General features: G+C 41.2%; 1 protein-coding gene across 24 annotated transcripts in view; it reads right to left on the bottom strand.

The window, feature by feature from the left end:
• CELF2 (CUGBP Elav-like family member 2) overlaps positions 1-23,189 on the bottom strand; it is a 495,873-nt gene that overhangs the window by 171,318 nt on the left and 301,366 nt on the right. The gene's annotated exons all lie outside the window — the stretch shown is intronic.

Raw genomic sequence — 23,189 nt, 5'->3', positions numbered from 1 at the left:
TTTCTTCCTGATAATGCCTTCAAACTCGCATGCTTGTGAAATGCCAGCAACAAAATTAAGGGAAAAAAATGATCTCACAGTAACCAAAAATGTACGTCACAAAGTCCCCTTTCCTGATGTTTATGCCGTTTAAGCCTTTGGAGAGTGCTTCCACTGGTTCTCAAGGACTGTTTTATGCTGGTTTTCATAGGCTTGGTCATCTGTGTTTTAAATCCCATAGCAGATTAAAGTAGCAAATGAGAGAGAGTCTTTGCTAGAGTCTGCCCTGTCCTGACAGCCCAGAGACAGGAATCTGGGGGCCTTGCAGGTAACAGCCACTCACAGATGTATTCCCCAGCAGCCGCCTCAGACAGCAGCACAGCAAAATCATTAATTTGTATAGTGACAATCTTCTCTCATCTGTAGGGTAACATCATGCTCGATAAATTCTGCTTAAGGAAGCCAAGAAATATGTAATTTCTTGTCAGAAGAATTTCTTCAAAATCAGACAACGAAGAGAATAGAAACCTGAGAGGATAAGCTTTCATCCACACCGCAAACCTAGCTAATCAGAGTGACTGCCCCCCTTAGAGATGAGCCCAGATGCGACTTTCTAACACCACGGTGGCTCAGATGTCAGGATTTATGCACCCTCTAATGTGTTGTCATTACATGCAGAAACTGATTTTGCTTATTAGACTCTTCAGCTTTGTTTGGGCTAATGTTTCCCAGGTATCCTGCTGTATTTTAAGCTACCTGTTGTTTTGGTGGTTGTTCTGGCTGGGAGAAATGAGGGGAAGGGGAAGCAGACACAGGAAGGAGGAGTGATTCCCTTTTGGGAGTTGGTTTTTCCAAAGTCAATAAAGTCTGACTGATTCAGAAGTCATATTTAATTCTTGCTCTTCAAAACATCACAACAAATTATATTTGAGGCTTAAAAATTGGAAATAAAGGTCCAGAATTGATGCCTCTGATAACATTAATGGGACCAAACATGAATTTTTCAGAATTTTTCTATCCAGACATAAGAAAAAGCAATCAGATGCTCTATAGTAATTGCACTAAATTCCAAGATAGTAGTCCAAAACATTTGCTTTTTGACAGTCCGCTTAAAGACATTTGCAAAAGAACACGGTCAGATTTGAACAATTACTAAAAGAAAACTTACAGAGTTGTATGCACAGCAGCTTATCAAGAGTGTTTCCCAATAACACAAATATGGTAGTTTGTCATGCTATCAAACCACATATCAAAAGGGAAAGTCCTACTTTGCTAGTTTTAAATCCTCAAATTATATTATAAGATGAAATCAATACCAGATACCACATCTTGATTTGGAAATATATAAGCCTTCTCTCCTTTTCCCAGTATGTCAGAAATTCCACTTAGCATCTTAAATCACCAATTAAAATAAGCTTTGACATTTAATTTGCTTATTTCTTAAAATGTACATCATCAGATCTAACCCCCTAAACAAATAAGAATAAAAATAGGATTATGTGCTAAATTATAATGGCTGTTATTCTAAGAGGCTGAATATCATTATATCAAAATTCCCCATAGCTGATTTTTTGAAGCCATTTCTTCATTTTTTGACACTACATCTGGCACAATGAATACAGATGATCATGTGTTTATATATCTGTCTAACTGCCTTTCCCAAACACAGCCAGATGGAGTCTTTCAGAATCAAATTAATTTCAGATTAATTCACTCTGGACCCACTCCAGTTTCATGACTCTTTGCTTGGAGGCACCAACCAAATCGATGTGAAGTCATGAACTTGAAAGAGCACAGGTTCCTCAATATCAAGGGAAAAAATGGTATAACTCTGTGGTTGCTCCCCTTGCCCCCCAAAGAAATCCATTCAGGTACCATAAGCTGCCAGTTCAAGGACTGATCAACATTTCAGTGTCAAAACCATCCAGAAAGAATTTCCTTTCGAATCCAAATAAGATCACAGTTAATTTTATATTCAACATTCATAATGCCTTGTGATGATTCCAGCAAAAATTAGTGTCCTCGTTACTAACCTCAGAACCAAGGGTGTTATGATAAACTTGCCATTCAGACAGAGTCAGGTGTAGCCAGTGACAGGAGAGAGTTAATTCTGAACACCCAAAGTGCATATTCTGTCTCTAGCTGTAGTTACTGAAGGAACTATAAACAAATGTAACCAGGCTTTGCTTGCTGTCAATCTTGGTGGATGCCTTTATTACCATACTTGTTTCAATTGCAATTTGGGTTTCCATGGAGACACAACAGTCAGCTCTAGAAAATTATAAGATAAATGTCAGGCGGTGATAACGGTGTTAATGAAGCTTCGGTGACAAGCAGCTCTGTGCTTCAAATAATAAGCCTATTTTCTATTAGCATATGTATAACCTGTCAAAAAAAAAAAAACCCTGGAAGAGAATATTAAAAATTAAGTATCTACCTATCTATATTTAAGAGAGGGGAGAGACCCCTCTAGAATAGCTCAGACTTGGTGGGTCAACTTGAACAAGAAAAAAAATTAATTGCTCGTTTCTTGGGAAAATTAGGCACTACTCATGGCTTTGAATGACACTGCTGCTGACATCCAAAAATCCCTTTCTTGCAGAAACTTGTCTTATAATGTGGCCCAGGTATTCTCTGTTTTGTCTTTTACCTTTTTGCAGTGCTGGGGATTGAACCCAGGGCCCTGCCCATGCTAGCTGAGTGCTCTGTCACTGAGCTATACCCCCAGCCCTTTTAAAAAAATTTCATTTTGAGACAAGCTTCCACTAAATTGCCCAGACTGAGGAGGTCCAGCTACCTCATGGATAAGGCACTGACCTCCCAAATTGCTCAGGCTTGAATGAATTTACAATGCTCCTGCTCAGTCCCCCGAGCAGCTGGGTTTACAGCCATGCCTGGCTCAGGTAAGCTGTTTTTGTTTCTGAAAGTTAAGACCTCTACTAAGTCTGACCATGGCAGATTGTGACTTTCTGAGAAGGTCCTTGTGGTACCTGGACTGAGGGAACCCATACCCTCCTTTCCACTCTAGGTTGCTGGATAAATCTAACTGGACTGCCAGTATCCAGAACCACCCTGGACTATTCTAGAGCCAAACATGTACCACTGAAATTTCAGTGGGTCAAGGAAAGTGACAACCGTGGAGTCACAGAAGCATTCTGAAGACCCAGGCTGAGACTGTGGAACTGTGAGTGAGGCACACTTCACAGAAAAGTCTACTACGAGAAACCAAAGGGAAAACAGATGTCCCAGTTGAGGAGGAATGATGATTTAGGACTGGGGCAGGTTTTGTAGGTTCTATTCACGAACGTCCTTTTAGCACCCTCAGATAAAGTGAAAAGGGTGATAAAGTGAAGAACAGTTAAGTTAGAGAAGTGATAATTCTGTAAATCAAAGTCTTTTCAGAAGGATAAAAGATAGATCTATCTATATGAGCTTCTCCTGAACAATTACTGCTAGCTGACCTTGACATAATCTCCACTATTAATTAGTCCAGTCCATTGTATTTTTCCTTTATTTATTTAACAACTGTTTATTGAGAACCTACTGTGTGCCAGGCACTGGGTTTAGAACACAATGACAACACACTGTCACTGTCCTTAGTTTTTTATCATTTAGTAGCTTGTACAACTTCACATTTGAGGTCTTGAAATAGTAGCTATAAATGTTCTTTTCCATCCAATGTTTGGCCTGTTTGGAAGTGACCACATGAGCCTGTTTTCCTGGGATGAGGCGACGACATCTTTGTCACAGCTCCATGCTGGGTACAGCAGGCTGCTCAAGTCTTCCACCTTCCACTCGCTGCTACCCTGGCTTCTTTTGCCCAACTCCACCGTTAAGGAGGAGAACTTATGGGAGTCAAACCCAAGGTCCAGGGTTTAACTAGGCCAGGGTTCTGGGGAAGAATTTTCAGTGTAGCCTTTGAAAAAACAGCAAGTTCTTGCTGCCCACAAAGTGTTTCTTTTTCTCTTAGAACACTCCCTGGTAACTCCACGTGGCTCCAGCAGATTGTGCTGGGGCTGCCTCCCACTCCAAGGGTGGGTACTTACCCTGTGTTTGCAAGATCCAGCATGATCAGAGATTCAGGGAGAAGGAGGACAAGAACAGAGGATTGTTTAAACAGAATGTTCTCGTTCTTTTAGGAGAGGAAACAGATTATGTTTCCTAGGAGCCCTAATCTCTGTGCATTTGTGTTCTACTTGATTCATCACAACATGGAAGACCCAGGGATATTAAGGTTTGGTCCAGAAGAAGCTGCCTTAGTCCTCCTTTTTGTTTAAGGTTATAATAATCTTTTGAGTCTCTCATGGCCAAGCCAACTCTCTGGGGCCACAAGTCTCCCTACTGTGGCTGTGTGCAGGGGGGTTCCCTGTGCATATGTGACTGGTATGTCTACAGGAGGTATGAGCTCCTGGGGACGCTAGAGCTCAGGATCCTATCCACCTCACTCAATTGCAATGAATACAGTATTGTTTCAGAGCAAAACAACATAACACTGAGCAAACGCTATCTACCAGAACAATAACAAAAGCCCGCAATAGCATCATGACTCCCAAGGGCCTTTTCCCGTCACCCCACTTGTGCAAAAGACATGGAAGGAAACATGAGTCTAGCATCCCTAAGATATAGGACACTCGCCCTATGATTCTTTAACAGGGTCAAAGTGGCAGTCTGCATCCAGGGAATATACAGGAAAAGTCAAAAAGTTTAGACTCAGTAACTCCCTTTGAATGGTGGGATTTGAGGTTGGAAACTTTCAGTTGAAAATTAAAGCCTAATGCTCTTACTACAAGCTGGGTGAGGAAACCTCTGCAATCCTGGAAACAAGAAGATTATGAATGGCATGCCCTTCTCACCAAAAACTCCGGCTGACAACTGCCCTCCTCTTTTCCGGAGCTTTCTATTCATTAATGCTACCCTTTGTTTACTTTTGCTCCTGTTAATACCTTTCCTGATCTTGCATCATTCACGAAAGGTGTGTGTGGGGGGTCTGATATTGAAACTGAAAGTCACCTGCAATTATTAGGCTTGGTATTTTTAAATCATGTAAAGGATTACTTTTATTCCTAATAGCAACACAAAGCATATTACTATAGTTCTTCAGTGTTAAAATGAAAGCCCTAAACTGGGGCAACTAAAATTGCAATCATAATTTTCCTGAATTGACAATATTTGCTAAATAGACTCCTGGAAGAGAAGGGGAGTTATACACGTGGGAAATAAAGAGAAGAGTATAATTTAAGCGTGGCACAGCTTCAAGAGCGAGGTCAAAAGTGAAAGCTGAAAACAAACAGCCGCCCAGGTTTGGCTTGCTTCTTGCTCTCTAATGTGGAGGTCTGGCTACAAGAGAGGCAGCATGCATTTTGCTGACCTGAAAGCAGGAGGTGAGCGCTGTCCACTGTTGGGAAAGCACGCTTTCGCTTTGGAAATGTGGCTTTTAGGTTTGCGTGTTTTTTCAGTTTTATAAGGGCAATCAAATACATTAAAGAGGACTCACTGGCATCATTAAAATGCCAGTAAAGAAGTCTTTCCAAAACAAGGTGGGAGAGGAATACAGCAAGACATTACATTCCCCTAGGATTCAGGACGCTGGGTGCGTGCTCATATAACAACCAACATGCTTGCTTGCCATGCTGGTGTGACAGACAGTAACCGTGCCAAACGATAAAGATCACAGACCACAAAAAAGTGCGATACCTGAGTTCCTGCCTTTAGCCTCATGTTTTCCTTGAAAAAAATCACAATCTTTTTTTTTCCCCCCATAGAACTGATGGAGGGAAGACAAAACTACTTTGAAGGGCTTCTGTCTTACATTACTGAAAACAACCATCAAACAGAAACACTTACTGCTGCTGAAACCTGAACGCTCATCAAGAACAGGATGACACAAAAATATTAAAAACAACAACCCAAATTGCTATAAAAACAATTTTAATTCCCCTCCCCAGGTCATATGGTATCAATTTTGGAAACCACATTTCCCCCTGGGAAATTTAACTGTGTGAGCTTTTTGGAATCCATAGCATAAGGAATACATTCAACAGCAGAAAAGCATTAGGATTTTTGGAAATCAGCTGACGAGCGTATCCCTGAATGAATGAATACCTGTGGACGGAGGAGATTCGAATCGAGGGACTGCCAGATGATGAGGTAACTTCCTAATTATGTGCCCATAACGGCACATGCACTTTGAGATCAGCTTGTTTTGGATGCTTCCATACACAGGTTTCATTAGCAACCGGAAGAATGGAGATCTCCATGGAAAACCTGGCAGGGCTCCACCTTCATATGCTGGGAACATCGGGAGCCAAAGAGAGTAGAGAGCAGGGCAGATTTAGAAGAAGAGAGGAACACCAGATGTGTCTAAGGCCATGCTCAGAAAGTGCAAAGCCTCGGGGTTTATTTCCGACATTGCTTCTGGAAGCCCCGCCCCCCTCTGGCCAAGTAGCTCATAGTTATGTGCACTGTGTTTACAGGAATTTTTAGGAATTTCACCTAGAATGAAATAAAACCTGAAGAGCAGTGGATTGAGCTGAGTGGGAAAATAAAATCCCACAAGCTAGTTGAAGGCAGGGGAATCTGCTTAATATGCATACCAGTAATTTAGGTAAGAGTGGCAGGAACTGGTCCCAAGTCAGGGGAAGGTGTCTTTCCTAAATGGGTTAACATGTGATAAATGGTTCCAGCGAGGAGGCAGTTCCCCTGTGAAACCAGGGCAAGGAGGTTGACTGAGGCCATTTTTAATTCATTAACTGGCCCTTACTGACAGCCTAGTTTGGGGTGGGTTTGTTTGTAAGACAAAATTGATAACCAGGGCGACTAGCTTGTCTGGCTAGAGGAAGACCCTCCTTTTCTGTTTGTTTCTTTAATTAACAAAAACATTCAAAACTGACAGAGAAGAATAATGGTGAAATAAATTATGAAGCCACTTATGTATGAAACCGTACATTATTAAAACTACTCTAAATGGGTCCTTAATTTAAATAAAGATGGTCATTTTAGGAAATCAAGCATCTTAAGAATGAGCAAGGACAGAATGTTATTCTGACCCAAGATATAAAAAGGTGGATCGCTTTGCCAGCAGTGAGCAGAGTATCATACTGCCCTTGACTTTTATTAAAATTCATATATGTCTCTAAAGCTCAATGGTCTCTATTTTAATTATTTACAGCCCCTCATTTCTACTGGTTAAAGATAGGAGAAAGCAGCATATTAGGCAAAATTCACTTCTAATATTTACACTTGGCCTAAATTTCAGACTAGTCAGCAAAAGCAAGTCCTCAGTTCTATACTGTGTAAACAAAAGCCAGGACCACCTCTGGCAAAGCTCAACAATGAACCATGCAACAGTGAAACACAGTTTAGTGTTCTTATTGCTAAAAATACTGATTTCAGTATGGGTCGAACACCTACCTTTAACTTCTTTTGGGGGGTGGGTATTGGGGATGGAATCCAGGGGCACTCTACCCCTGAACTACACCCCAGCCCTTTTTATTGTTTGAAATAGGCCCTAAGCAATTTAAGGAGACCCTCACTAAATTGCTGAGGCTGGTCTCAGACTTACAATCCTCCTGCCTCAGCCTCCAGAGCCAACAGTATTACAGGCATGTGCCATTGTGCCCAGCTTACTCTCATCAACTTTAATACAAAAGACCTCAGTGTATGCATAGGAAAATCCAGGAGTTCCTTCCTTATTAAACTAAGTGCTCACTGTACAGATGCCACAGGCGTAGCTCTTCAACTTATGCAAATAAATAAGTGCACTTCTTTTGGTAGCTCTCGTGGTGCTCAGTTCTGGTGCTTTCTATGTAAAATGAATTTTTTTTTTTTTTAAGAGAAGAAACTATTTATTTTGGCTAATGGTTTCAGAGTCCATGATCAGCTGGCCAATTTGTTGGGTATACAATGAAGTAGAACATCACGGTAGAAGCGCGTGGCAGAGAAAAGCTGCTCAGTTCATTTTAAGCAGGAATCCAAGAGAAGGGGAGAAGGGTGTAAGATCCATCTTAACAGCTGTCTACTATTTCACTGACACCCTCGGGCCAATCCTCACTCTGCCCCGAGGCCAGCCACGGCTCTGCTTGGCAGTTATACACACCTGAGGACAGGTGTTCCTCAAAGTGAATTTTCAAGTGACTCAGTGACATGCAATCTCTTCTCTATGCCATGGAGGTAATAATTAGAACCATTTCCTAACAGAATCGGCAAACAGTGATCGTATGTTTATATAACTTATATTCTACAGTCAACACAAGGGAAACCCACGTGTGATTATGAGACACAGCCCAATCATTTTAACGGGCTTACCCCACTTAACAAGGACCTCCTGGTTGATATTCATAGAAGTCACACTCAAAAAGGCTTATGGGGACAAGCTTTGCACAAGCATTTTATTGTTTAATGACTGCAGAGGCTCTTGGGGCTCATCATAGTAAAAGAAACAAAAAAGGCGGGGAGCAGCATTGGTTTCTAATTACTTCTACCTCTGAATCGACCGTCTTAATTACCAGAGTTCTCTCAACATTTAGAAACTAACCATAATTCAACCTGTTGGCCATGTTCATCCAGGAGCTCTCTGTACCACTCCTGCTGGCCACGTACAAGTGTCTCAGCGCAAGGTCATGGCCAGAGCAACAAAAAGCTGTGAGTCCTGTCCCCAAAGTACCATCCCAAACCGGGAAATCCCTAGGAGTACTTCCTCTCGAATTCGTCACGTCCTTCTCCCTACTGTGGTCGTCACCCCATGTGCCTTGGTACCTAAGCAGAGCACCCAGCACATACAAGGAGGGAGACAGATCAGGCAAACAGGTCCTGGGCATCTCCCCTAGTGGCACTGGTGCAATCTCATGATTTCTAAGGATTTTTATCAAGGCACCATGCAATCTGAATATGGATCTGGATAGCCACAGGTGCCCGTCAGCTCCATCCTCTTCTTTCACCTAGCACAGGGCTCTGATCTCCTCTGTCACTATGTGCCATGTGAGGCCCTCGGGCCAGATACTGTACTGCCTTGTCTTCCACCTGAGGGTTCCAGGGAGCTCAGGCAAAGATATCGTTCCACCACGGAGATGGACACGCGAAGGGATGTGGCTGCGGGTTGTGGGTGAAGATGAGCTATCTAATGACACGAGGAGGCAAGTTGTCTCTGGCCTCGGAGGGAAAGACCCCTGAAAGGGCTTTGCAGATGATAAGACAGATTTCATCATTCAGGAATGCGGGTAGCAACGATTCAGATAGAGCATGTGAGCACGCGGCCATGAGGGAATCATGGAATGTGGTTTAGCGATCCAGCCAACTCCTCTCCAATCTGCTCTGCAATGCCACTCGATCAGCTAAGCGTGAATCAGAAGACACACGGGCCGCACACGGAATAGTGAAGGGAAAAGGAAGCTTGTTTAGATTGCAATGGAAACGTTTCCTCCCTTTTTAATTATGAAAGTTTTGATTACTCAGACCTGAAACCTAGCTGTGCTTCTTATTCTATCCATTTTATTTTTTCAGCATAGGTGTGAAGATATGGATATGTTTCTAAAATTATGCTGGTAAGAAGTTTGATTACACTTTGGGTCCTTCTGGAAAGCTTCATATGAATGTGTACAAAATACTCCTAATAAGGTACCATTAGTCAAATAATTTAGTCATTCATTCATTAAAATGAGTCTCTATAAAATACTACAACAGGTGTCTAGAAAGTGTCACAAGCAGAAAAGAGGGGAAATTTTGATGCTATCCAGACCCAAGTTCAAATCCAAGCTCGGCAGCTTTCTTGCTCTGTAATCCTGGGCAAGTTACTTAGAGTCTCGGATCCCTCAGCTATGGAACAAACAGTGAGGCCAACCTCTTGGTGATGTTGTGAAGATTAAATGAGAAAATTCACAGGTTTAATAGCACCTGGAGAGAGTACAGATAGTCTCAAAATGCTCTCTCACTTTAAAGTAATATCTGGCAAGTGGGGAAAAGTATAAATAAATAATAATTGTTTCTCATACAAAGTAAACATGCAGTACATAAAATCCATACTTCAAAAGGAAGCTTTGCAGCTTAACATGGTCTTGAGCGCCCCAAACGCTAAATAAAGCTTAACTATGTTGATCATGATGCTAAAAAAGGAAGAAAAATCAATCAAGCAGCTTGTCCTCCCCTGGACTGGCCTGGCTGATTTTCTAAAGCCCATTTGGTTTACTTGTGGTTGTTACACATTCAGGTCGAAGGGAGTTCACTGTTTATGATCTTCTCTCTGCAGTCACCCCCAGCTCACTTCCGTTCTCCACTTCCTGCCTTCAGCACCCGCCCTCCTTCAGTAGCTGATGTGAGTGTATAGATTTCCCAGAGCAGTTCCATTCTTCAATATCTCCACCTCCCCCAATGGGTTCTGTGCCAACCTGATTCTCATATTGAACATAATCACTCACCAGGCAATCACGTTTTCAAACGTGGGAGTCCTACATACCACCCAGCTATTATTTGCTTGGTCAGCAGAAAATACCTTTCAGAGATGCTCCCGAATCCCGGTGCCCCTGCAAGCCCATCTGAAGCTCAGCCAGCTCTTTCGATGATACATAAAAGTATCTCTGCCACACAGATGCCTGAGTGTCATTTATGGAGCAATTACAAAACTTGAGCAGCAGCAGTGTTTCACATTTGTCAGTTCTGTATTTTTAGCTCAGGCTTTTTTCCTTTCATGGATTATGGTAAATACAACATTTGCTTCCAGAATGTGGGACTTGCTGGGATCATAAAGGAAAGTGCCTAACAAGCAGATTACCTTTGGCTATTGCATTATAGGGAGGCAGACAGCTACGCTAAGTGGCTGGATTTAGTTATATTCAAATTCTATTAAGCTGCCTTGCCTACAACACAGAAATAAACAGGAGAGTCCTGGTGCTTCATGGATTTTCAGTCCCCTGCCTCTCAATCAGGGCTTTGCTGGGGGTGGTTTTTTAAAAAGTAAATAAATGCAGTCCATGTTTCCGTAAATTTGTACCTGAAATTTCTTTCCTTCATTCAACAGTTTGTAATCTGCTTTCTCTAGATCAAGCCAATGTAGGAGTCTTAGCACTATAACTAGCACTATAAACTCTACTAGAAACTATGTACCATCCATTTTATAGAAGCAAACAGTGAACATATCATATGCAGCCCTGTGCTTTGACCCAATCGGATGACAATCTGTGTGGCTTTATAGCCCATGGCCAAATCTATTAATACATCAAACTACAATTTGTATATTTTGTCTAATTGCCCAACAGGTAAGTCATTATGGGCACGGGAGATGATTTTTGCTTCTCTTACTCGCGAGCCTGCTGCTTTCCTGACCTTGCCATGAATTAGTCAGCTACCGAGTTGTAAATGCAGAACTGCAAATGTCTTTCAGAGGCAATTACTGTGAAACTTTGTTCCAGCATTATGAAATGTGGCATTTTCACTAGATAATGTCCATATTAAACATACCAACCAGAAGCTCAGAGAGTGAACCTGAAAATGAAAAGAAAAATGTAACACGCAGTAAAGCATTAACTGCAGAAACGCCCTGAGTAGCTTTCTGGGTCTGCAGAGTGAAGCCACTGACATATGGCAGAACTGCGAATATATTATGTTATTTAAAGAGCTCTCTCCTGCAGGTCTGTGCATTTTATTTAATAGTTTCCCTTTTCTGAGGAATAAGGTAAAAGACATTTACCACTCTGAAATTTCTTTTCAAAAAGTCAGGTATCGCCTTTGAAGAGAAATGCATTTTAATAAAAGATGGCAATAATATGCAAAGCTATGCCTCGAGACTGCCTGCTGTAAATGTTTGGGGGAGAACTGATAACGGTTGATGGGAAGCCTAGACTGAGACTGGGACTTCTGATGGGGATTTTGAAATGGACGAACAGCATGAAATATCGCAGGGCATGCTAAACTATGTGGGAACCTCAAGTTATGGATGGGAGGTAGGCAGGCGTTTGGGAATACAAGACAAAGATGGCATGAATTTAAGGAAAAGTCCAGCTAATTCGTCTCAGGTGAAAAGTCATTTGAAATGCAGACACCCTAAAGGTTGCCAAGGACAGAAGTCAGAAATGGCAAGAACTCTCTGTGCCAGGGCTAAGCCAAACCAACACGTAACTTGAACTGAAAAGCAGAGTGATTATGGACATCTTAGGTTGTAAGGGAAGATCCCTAGGACCTGAAGAGAAGGGTGTTTTTCTACCAGTCTAGCATTTCACAGGTTTGTCGATTTTCAACACGCCAGCATCAAGGTGACTAAAGAATTGCAATGTATTTCATCAAATTGCACATAAGGATCATGAAAAGGTGACGTAAACAAGATAGGAACTGGTGGACCAAGGGAAAACATCTTGACCTTCCCCAATAAGGAAGGGATGTGGCATGAAAGAGTCACAGCTAGGGGCACATAAAGGACAAGCGGAAAAAAACGAAGAACAAGGCCATCACAGTTACCACAGGAAGGAGGGCACAGGCTGGCTTGGGGCGCCTTCCCACCTGACCTCACCTCCCACCTGCACATTTGTTCCAGGTCGCTACAGGGTTCGGTTTTCTTCCCCCCTGACTATTTATGTCTCAGGTCCTGTGGTCACTACCCTCTTTAGGACAGCCCGTACACTCTTGATCTTAATGCTAAAGTTCTTCACCACTGGCTCCCATGGACAATTCCAATTCTTTCCCTATTGCCCCTCCAAGAACCCCGGGCCACGTCTCATGCCCAATTGTTTGCCCCTGCCCATGTCCTCCTGCACTTCCTCATCCCTGCATCAAAATACAAATGACCAAAAACAAAAGAAAAGCAAATCATCATCCAAGACACCGTGAGTGCTCAACTCTTCCCAAACTCACCTTAGAGTTCCTTTAAGAAATGTCTGATGAGTAATCACGCTTTATGCAATCTTACATACTTTTACCTTACACTGTTACCTAATTTCGCTGTCTTCATTTAACAAGCAAGACAGTACAGTGTATCTCTTGTGGTATTCGCAAGATCTTAGGCCTAGAAGATCTTGGGATTTTATCTCCAGTACTTACAGAGTGCTACAATCTTTCATTTATAAAATGTCAGTTATTCTACAACAGGATCAAAAGGGGTATGGTATATATAAATACATTGCAAGCTATTAAAACACTATGTACTACACAGGATGTTCTCATCTTTCTTCCCAAATAGACTCTAAATGTCTTGAGGGCAGGCACCAGGTCAAACAGTTCCCTGAATCCTCAACTTTGCTGATTAAGGCACATCAATGACAAATTACTCTGCACTTCAAAGTCAGGGTGAAGGGCCTGAGGAACCTCCCCCTCCAGGGTTGGCCAGTCCAGACCAGACTGCTTCCACTTCCTTCAGCTTCCACTCCGCTCCCAGAGGAAGCTTTCAACAATGTAAGCTTGCCTCTTTCTCCAGTTCCTTTAACTAATCACACTCTTCAGAATGATTGACGTGTTTTTGGAGTTGGCCAGTGGCGAATGCTCAAGTCATTGTCCTAGACAATGGTCCACCCACTGATCCTGGAACTTGCAAACCTCTCCACTATCCTCCAGAATGGACCACCTCTCTCCTCCATTCATTTGGCCAAATCCTCGTTAACTTTGAAATGCTTCTGTGGGAACTCTTCTGCTCCATTCCATAGCTCTAGCCCAGAGTAGGAAGCACCGTGCCAAGCACCACAGATCCACTTATGACTTAGACAAAGGTTCCTGCCAAAGGGGCCACGTGTGCAGACGTACATCCCCAGAGCTTGCACAGACCTGGCACATGGCAAGTGTTTAAAAGTTTGTACCAGGGGCTGGAGTTGTGGCTCAGGGGCAGAGTGCTTGCCTAGCATGTGTGATGCACTGGGTTCGATCCTCAGCACCACATAAAATTAATAAAATAAATGTATCATGTCCATCGACAACCCAAAAATATTTTTTAAAAAACTTTGTACTGGACGAACAAGCATAGAATACAACCTATGAATGAATAAAAACTCCAGAAAGTTAACGGCTCTGTTTTTAATGTGAATGGGCATTATTTCAGAAAATTAAAGTTTAACAATATGAGGACATGAAATCTCAAAGAGTTAAATTTATAGGTGACAAAACAACTAGAACTGAGTATTTTGTACATTTTTAATATACAAATTTTTTTTTCATGATTAAAAATACATGCTCAAATACAGTGAATCTCATCAAGCCAATACAATCAAGAAAGAACAGCAAGAAGCTGAAAGTTACACAGGCCAGAGATTAGTCTTTGCCCATAGTGCTTCAGAGAAAGGTATATCAGATCACTGAAATAGGACACTTCAATATCAAAAGATGACGTCTACTAAAATTTTCTGAACTTTTGAGCCAGGTGGCATACACCTGTAATCTTAGCAGTTGGTGAGGTTGAGACAGGAGGATCACAAGTTTGAGGGTAGCCTCAGTCACTCAGTGAGATCCTAAGCAACTTAGCCAGACACTGTCTCAAAATAAAAAATAAAAAGGGTCAGGATGTAGTTCAGTAGTAAAGTGCTTCTGGGTTCAAGTCCTAGCACCCAAAACAAAACAAAAAAAAAAGAACTGCCAAACTTTTGGGTACTTGTAGCTAGAGAAGAGTAAAAATGTACCAACTAGATTTCTTTGAAGGCAAGTTTAGTTAAGGATGTTATATATTTCTGATTAACTGATTAAGTAGGGGGCAGTTTTCCAAAAGATAGTACTGGCCTCAATATCCCTCAAAAACTAGAAATGTCCAGCTTTTACTTTTGCTTTAGGTGACACCCCAAGAGAATGTTTCTGACTTTAACTTCCCAGAAAATAACACTGATGAGAAACTGAAGGTAGCTTAGTCTAGACTGTTAGGGGCAGAGATGAAGAGAAGTGAACCCACCAGAGATGCATGGGGCAGCGGTTGGCTGGAGCCGGTAGACAGGACTGGGGGTGCTTGGTGAATAACAAAATTGAATGATGAAGCCTACTTTAGGGTGCAGGGAACAGAGGGGCAAAACCAGGTGTCTGCAGAACCAGAATTTAGAATTAGAAGAAGGCAAGCAACCTGATTTAGAATGGGGGAGAAAAGAGGAAAGAGTTAAAGATTTCATAGGCTTTACCTACAGGAGTTACCAGACCAATAATGGGAAACGTGCATATTAATTGCAGAGGGTGATAATAACCCCTTCCCCATAGGGTTCACGTCTACTCGAAAATCATACAATCTGCATGAAATCATCCCATAAGTAACTGAAATATTTATAAGGAATGCATAAGGCCCCATTTAACATATAATAATATTAATGCAAGGTTTTCTAATCATTTCCAAAACATTCCTCAAAAAGCAGATCAAAATAATCCTAATTTAAAAAGATTTTTCACTTTTTTAATCATTTGAAACTGCATTTTGCAAAGATAAGACTCTGGAAATATAACTTCATAACTCAAAATTTTAATTTGTAGCTAAAATGTGATGATTCCTAAAATATATAACAGGATTTAAAGACAGTAGCAAGCGACAAAGTTCTGGTATTTGTTTTTCATTATTTAAAAAATACTCATCTTGGCATCAATTCCCTGGTTTATTCATTTCACTTTCCTTACAAGTAATAGAAGCATTACTATTTCTATAGTCATTCTCTATATACAGGGTGGTTGAAAAATTCTCAATATGATGATGGTAATTCATTTTCATGACTTAAGTAATTGAGCCTATCTTTGCAGTTATTAATTATAATTACATTATATTGTACTTTCCAAAGGAAAATCAAATAAATAGAATATAATCACTATAACCATACTTGTAAAAAACAGTAATTACATATTAGCGCCCATCAGTTCAGTCACATACCATTGCACTTAATGCCTTCAGTATGTTCCAGACTCAAGTTAAATGGTATGTACTGACTTTCCCTCTAAGACTTGATAATTTATGGCCTTTTTCCGTCACAGCACCCAAGGTTCCACCTTAAATCATTATAAATTGTTGAGGAGGGAGAACACTGCTCTGTTTAACACACTCAGGAGAAGGTCTCCCATTGAACACATGCCATTTATTTTAGGATCTTGGCTTCCTTAAGGAAAATAAGGGTTGAAATACATTCAACAAGAGCAGTTCATGACACCTGCCCAAATATTTTTATGACAGAATTTTGGCAGCATGTCTTCAGGCTAATCCTTTCTGTTTGATTATAAATTCTTTGAAGGTTAGGTTCGTTTTGGTAACCACCAAGCACCCAGCACAGTATCTTGCAATTATGAGTTCTTGGTATATAAACACAGAATGGAAAAAAAAAAAAAAAAAAGATTCTAAAAGGGAGAGACACAGGACAAGCATGGAGCATTATCTGTATTGGAGAGCACTGGCTGCTCAGAAGTTTCCTATGCTTCAGCTGAAAGTTAGGCCTGGATGGCTGAGAGCCACATTGGCACACCAGGGTCAGCTCCCTTCTGGGACTCCAGACCAAGACTGATGACAAAGGTAATTCCATTCATGGGTCTCAGTTTTTTGGAAACCATCTCATATTTAATGTGTAGACAGCTGTAAGAAACAGCTGCTAGGAAGTAAAATCTCTATAATCATTACTATCAATATTTCAAGACCTGGCTAGGGCTGTGGCTCAGTGGTAGAGCACTTGCCTGGCACGTGTGAGGCACTGGGTTCAATCCTCAGCACCACATAAAAATAAATAAATAAAGGTACTATGTCCACCTACAACTAAAAATTAAAAAAAAAAAAAATTCAAGGATTTTTTTTTTTTTTTTAATGGTGCTGGGGATCAAACCCAGGGCCTTGTGCTTGCAAGGCAAGCACTCTACCAACTGAGCTATCTCCCCAGCCCCGAAGGATTTTTAACAGGGAATTGTGATCATCTTTTTCAGTAGAGCTCCACATTATGCTAATTTTATTCCAATTATTATTATTATTTTAATGTACAAGAAAGGACATTTGGGTTTTTTAATTTGCGTTTAAGAAAAGTAATTAATTCAATTGAAAGTATTCCCAAGTTAAAAATTCATCTATCATCTAAGTCTGCTTCCCCTACCCTCATCTTTTCAGGGTGTAATTGACAAATCGTTCAAATTATTTTTACTATCTTAAATTGAGCATAGATTGGTGGGTATATGCATTATGAATTACTAAATAATGCATTTGTAAATTTATTCCCTTCTTTGGGAATATATTACAAAGAAAGGCATTTGAAGTTTGGTTCAAAATTCTAAGATTCTGAATAACTGAAAGACTGAATAATTCTATTTTTTTAAAGAGTTTACATACTTTTGAGATACTGAGAGAAATTACTATTGAGACAGGTCAATCACTTACTTTCTAGAACCTAATATGTCTTACCAATTATAATGAAATGAGAGCCAATATTTATTTAGTGCTTACTGAATGCTAGGTCTTTGGGCAAGTGCTTAACATCTATCGACTCATTTAATATTTCCTATATTCCTGTTAGGTAAGTGTTATTCAGGTCATTTTATAGATAGGAAAACTGAGTCTGGGAAACACAAGTCCCATGGCCACCCAGCACCCGGAGAGAGCCCAGGACTGAACACAGGACCCTCTGAATTGAACACCCATGTTCTAAAGCACAGCGCTGCATTGCACTCTCTGGGGATAAGCATCCAACCCCCCCGCCCGCCCATGAGCCTTCCGTTGAGAGTACTTAGAGAACAGGGAAACAGTCTCAGAAGAGCTACTGAAGAATTTTAAAGAGAACATTTCTAACTCACTTTACCACGTCTTTAAAATTCCCAAGAGAGTATAATCTAGTCGCCTCTGGAAAGTCAACCTATAGCAATCTCTAGTATCACAAATGGTCAAAAATGTTCTTATGCCATTTAGGGGAACTGCTCTATTCTGAGATCATACACATTCTAAACATGTCTTCTTTCTCACCATATTTTTATAGTATTAAAACCTTTTCCTTAAACAGTTTATTAGGGAATCTGGTGACATTACCACATCTTATTTTTTAAACGTGTGCATGAGTATAAATATATATATGTACCCAGGCACATACTCATTCATCTAAGTCATATGTACACACATACATGCACATATTCAAATTAGGTAGCATTTGTGTGTGGGGGGGTGCCCATGTTACCTGAATACATCTCTACAAAATTAATCTTGGCTATATGGTTGAGTAACACTAAGTCAAGCAGAATGATATAGTCCCTGAAGCAGAGGTGGCTTCTGTTTCAAAAATTCCAAATAGCCTACAGTAGGATATTATAACATCTCAAGAGTGATATTTAATATTATAAATTTAAAAATCAATACTAGAAGTAGCATGGAATAAGGATGTGGGAAATTCCAGATGGGTCAAGTACAGTAAAGAAAGAACAACACTCAATACATTGGTAGTTACTGTTTCATTCACTTAGCAATTAATCATACATTGGACTAAAGATTCCTTTCAGTTGTTATGCTGAATTGCCTGACTCCTCTACTATCATTTAATTTTTCACCTGCTGTTCTCCTAAAAGGAATATAAGATCCCTGGAGCACAGGAACCATGTTATATTCTCCATCATCTCAGATGCTCTGCACCGTACCTTTCTGCTAGGAACTGAGTAAATATTTGTTAATTGGCTAATTGATTGAAAATGTCAGCTCCAGGTTTCAAGGCGACTCTCTGAACCTTCCAATTCAAGGCTGAGTTACAGTGTTAATCAAGTGTAAAGGAGCACCTTCGGGTTCCACATCTGTTTTTGTGCATATCTCTATTCCTAGTAAAGTGCCCAATATATTACAGAGTATCAGTAAATACTTGCTGGACCAATGATGCAGTTATTCTCAAAGAGCCCAGAGTTTCCTCTCCATCCTCAGAGTCTGAATCTGTAAAGTTGAGAGAGATTCCAGAATATGTGCCCCTTTCCCAAATAATGCTCATACTTGCAGAGTTTAGACCTCACTTTGATAAGTGCTACCATATCCACCACTATTAGAACTGTTAGAAAAGTTCTTTGGCTTAAGCAGCCTATGCCATCTGATTGAAATGCAGGGGAGAAATAATGATGAATTTTACAAGGGGAAGATGAAGTATTGGGTAGAGAGCAGCTCAGAACCTCTCACTCTATGACCTCAAGTTGATATTCTCTCTTGAGCAAGAAACCCAAACGATTGGAGCTGTTGAGAATATTTCTTGGAAAGGCAAGAGTCCATCTTACAGCAGATTTCATAAGCACTGATGAAATTAAATTTTAGATCATCTGTTTACTTAAGTTTTGAACTAAAACTGAGTCAAATAAGAAAAAATGCATTTTTCATAAACGAGAGTTCAATTTTTTTTTTTTTTTTCTGGCGACACAAAAGAAACATAACACACAAGCCATGCACTCGGTCTGTGCCTCTGACCTCCACTATTTCATACCACGTATGAAAAAAAGACACGTCAGGGAAGGGAGGAATTGCTAAAAAGAGGTGCCCAGGTTAAGACAGAGGTTGAATATAAGTTATTTTGAAACAAGTACTGAGACATCAACGACACTGCTGGAAAAACCTTGGGCAGTATTTTAAGTTGCCACAGAACTTCGAAATGAAGAGGACATAAAAGAGTGTCACACCACCTTAAGCTGGTACAGTGTCAGTGATTTCTAGGGAGGAAAAATGCAGCTGGTCCAGACCACAGAATCACCTTCTCCTTTGGGGTGTCCCTGAGCCTCTCAGAGCAGCAGTCAATGTAAAAACATCCATCTACAAGGCTAACCTTTGAGGATCTGAAGCTGCAGAAACTGGCATTTGAGGACAACTGAAGGACCTACAACTTCTAACAGCATTGATGCTAGGCACTGTGACTGGGTGATGTTCCCTCAAGCCAGTGGTCACAACTTTCAATTATTTCAAAAGAAACTATTTCAATTTAAATTACAGAAACATACCCCTCTTAAATCTATCAGACATCCCACCTCCTCCAACCACAGGGGTCTCTGCATGAGTGCAGACTGAGGAAGGGCAGCTTCTCTGCTCTTTTTATTTTTTTTGGTACTGGGGATTGATGGATACCAGGGACACTTCACCATTGAGCCAGATCCCCAGCCCTTTTATTCTGGAGACAGTCTCGCTGAGTTGCTGAGGCTGGCCTTGATCCTCCTGCCTCAGTCTCCCAAGTTGCTGGAACTACAGGCGTGTATACCACCGTGTCTGGCAGCTCTCTGCATTCTTGATTCTCTCCTGCTGCCACCTTTCATGCCCCACTGCTAACCAGTTCTTAAAGCAATCATTCATTCACAGTCACTCAGCAGGCATTTGTTGAAGGTCCATAAAGTCATAAGCACGCTGCTCCAGATACCTGAGATGGTGGTAAGGAGAGGTGCCTTCATGGAACTATCCTAGCATGGAAGACACACTTATCCAAAAGAATTTAAACACTGGAAGGCAAACAACAGTTCAGGGGAATGTACCAGTCAACCAACCCAAAGCTCCAGAGCTTCCAACAGGCAAGACTGGGCTATAATTAAAGCTTTCCTGAGGATATCTGAAACCCCCAATGGGATGCACTATCTGAGGCAACCATGATGATCTGCCCTCCCTCACTCAGGCCTTCAGAGAGCCTAGCAGCAAATCCACTGAATCTTTTTACTATAAGGAGACAGAGCTACAGAATTCAAATACAGCTCCCTGAACAGCAACTGGAGATGCGCAGGAAAGCAGGAGGGTAAATGCTCTCCCTGCAGTGGGTCGTCTCTTCACTGGCAGACCAGAATGCTCATGGGCACAAGGCACAGGGGCAAGAGTGGTACTCACTGCTCTTTAAAGGGGAGTTAATGATAAACCTGGTGTAAGTAACACACGCAAGTATCTCTGTGCTCATCATTTACAGTCACTGAAAGGTGTATGAAGTTCTAATCCGAAATACATGGGACTCTTTGTGACAGAAGAAAGGCAACCGTGAAAATACAACAGAAATCATTCCATGAATACCAAGTTTGTCCACCTTTGCTTAACACCTGCTGAGAAGGAGAGAGCATTCTGTGAAGATTTCAAAGACCTCTGCAGGTTCAGTTCTAGGGAATCACCCTCTTTTGTGAGGAAGCTGAACCTTCACTAAACCTCCAGGGAAGAGAGCTTGGGCCGAGCGAAGAACAGAAAGTTGGACAAAGGCTTCAGGTGCACTGGCTGGGGAACTGTCCCAAGCAGGAAGTTGCTGGATCCTTTTGAGGCTCACATTTTCTGTGCAAAGCATGTTAGTGAAACTCACTGGGATGTAGTGAGGATTGAATTAAATGATATAAATGTGCCAGATTAGGGGCAATATGCACCATTTCCCTTTGGCTCTTAAGTATTATGTTTATGCTTTTGTTCACACATTGGCATTGTCCCCATTTTTTTTTCCCTGGTGCTGGGGATTGAACCCCAGTGCCTTGTGCAGGCACTCTACCAACTGAGCTAGATCCCCAGCCCCTGTCCATATTTTATACACCCACATAACAAAATTCCTTCACAACTATCATTACAGACACCATTAATGGCAGAACCATCGCACAGGCCTCTGAACTGTGAAATGTAAAAAACAAAACAAAACAAAAAAAACCCCCAAATCCCCAAAACAGCAACATAAAAAATCAGCTTGTATTTTTGGTGTTATCTTCTGCCCCAAAGCATAACCTCTTGGATCAAAAATGAGTATTTCCATGGCGGTGGGATCAACAAGAGAATGGGCAGGGAATCACTTTATGTCCTAGCTTTCAAGATTCTGTTTAAAGAATTCTAAGAACTCTAGGTTCTTGACACTTGTCAATTTAAAGGCTCTAAAATTCTGCTATTTTAGGACCCTTCTATTTAATGGTTCCTTTTGTACTCAGGGATCTGCTGAGGGGAAATCAGATGTGTTCAACTTCTTTCCTCCTCTTTTACATTTCCTGCTTTCCCCCTTTGATGGAAAGATTGCTGGAATCCTCGAGCAGAGCACAGCGGAAGCCCAAGCGCCTTCTTTAAGATCTTGACAATCTTATCAAGCACAACAGCACTATTAACAGTTTTTCAAGACTCACAGTTGACCCGACGACTCTTCTGCCATCCCCTTACATAGTGCTGCATCTTCCGATAGAGATAGCTATCAGTACCGCTTCCTAGATTATTTCCAGATCTTTCTTCACCCTGTTTTGAAGCTGAGAAACTCTTGCTGGTACGAAAACAAATTTCATCACACAAATGGCCGATATTTTGGATGCATGGTTAACAAAGGCCTAGGGGTCCATTTGGTGACCCGGTTCTTCTGTTCCCTATGACACCCTTTGGATGTGTGATTAGATAACGCTGTGTCATTTTTTTCTCCTAGGCAGGCATTTAGCGTTGCTTTTCATTTAAGTCTTTTGCCAGTGGAGTGATTTTGCTGCTGTCAGACTGCATTATGGATATTAGGTCTTGAATGAGCTGTAACTTTCTACAATTGAAAATTTATAACACAAAGACAATTTCATTGGGTCCTGTCATTGTTGAACACACAGTCCCTTGAGTATTCAGGACCACGTTGATTTCCAGGGCTCTAGCTTCCTGGCTCACACCAGGACAAGCATGGAACTGTGAAGGTGGCATACTTTTCCGTGGCTGCACTCTTAGGCTGGTTTTCTCTCTCCGTGATAGAAGCATGTCCATATTTCCTTCTCTTGTGTTATGGTTTAGATCTGAAATGTCCCCATGTAGCTCATGTGTTAAAGACTTGGTCCCCAGTGTAGTAATGTCAAGAAGTGGGGCTTTTGGGAAGCAAAAGAGGCTTGAGGACTATAACTTCATCAGTGGATTAATCCATTTGAAGGATTAATAATTTGATTGGACTACTGGGAGGAGGTGTAACCAGCAGGCATGTGGAACACGGAGGAAGCAGGTCACTGCGGTGTGCCCTTGGGGACTGTATCTGTGCCTGACCCCTTTCTCTCTTTCTCTGCTTCCCATCTGTCATAAGTACTTTTCCTCCACCACATGCTTTTTCCGTAATGTTCTACCTCGCCTTAGGAACAAAGTGATGCAGCCCACTAGCCATGACTGAAACCATGAGCCCAAATAATTCTTCTCTCCTTTTAGTCATTTGTGCCAGCTATTTTGGTCATGGTCATGATGAAGAAAATTGACGAATACACCTTGATATTCTACCCTCTTTAGGATTTGCCCTCCCCCAAGTGTAAGAGTAACAACTTATAAAAACTGGTACAAATGGAGAATTAAATAATTAAAAGCTATTGAGAAACTCAGATATTAGTGTCACTTCTTGCTGAAGCTCTAAGTGACGTTTGCTTTCTCTTCCTTGTTCTCG

Source organism: Sciurus vulgaris (assembly GCF_902686455.1).
Source record: "Sciurus vulgaris genome assembly, chromosome: 12".
In the NCBI taxonomy this organism is placed as follows: Eukaryota; Metazoa; Chordata; class Mammalia; order Rodentia; family Sciuridae; genus Sciurus; species Sciurus vulgaris.
The sequence above is the reverse complement of the archived record's forward strand: the minus strand, read 5'-3'. Positions and strand labels throughout refer to the sequence as shown.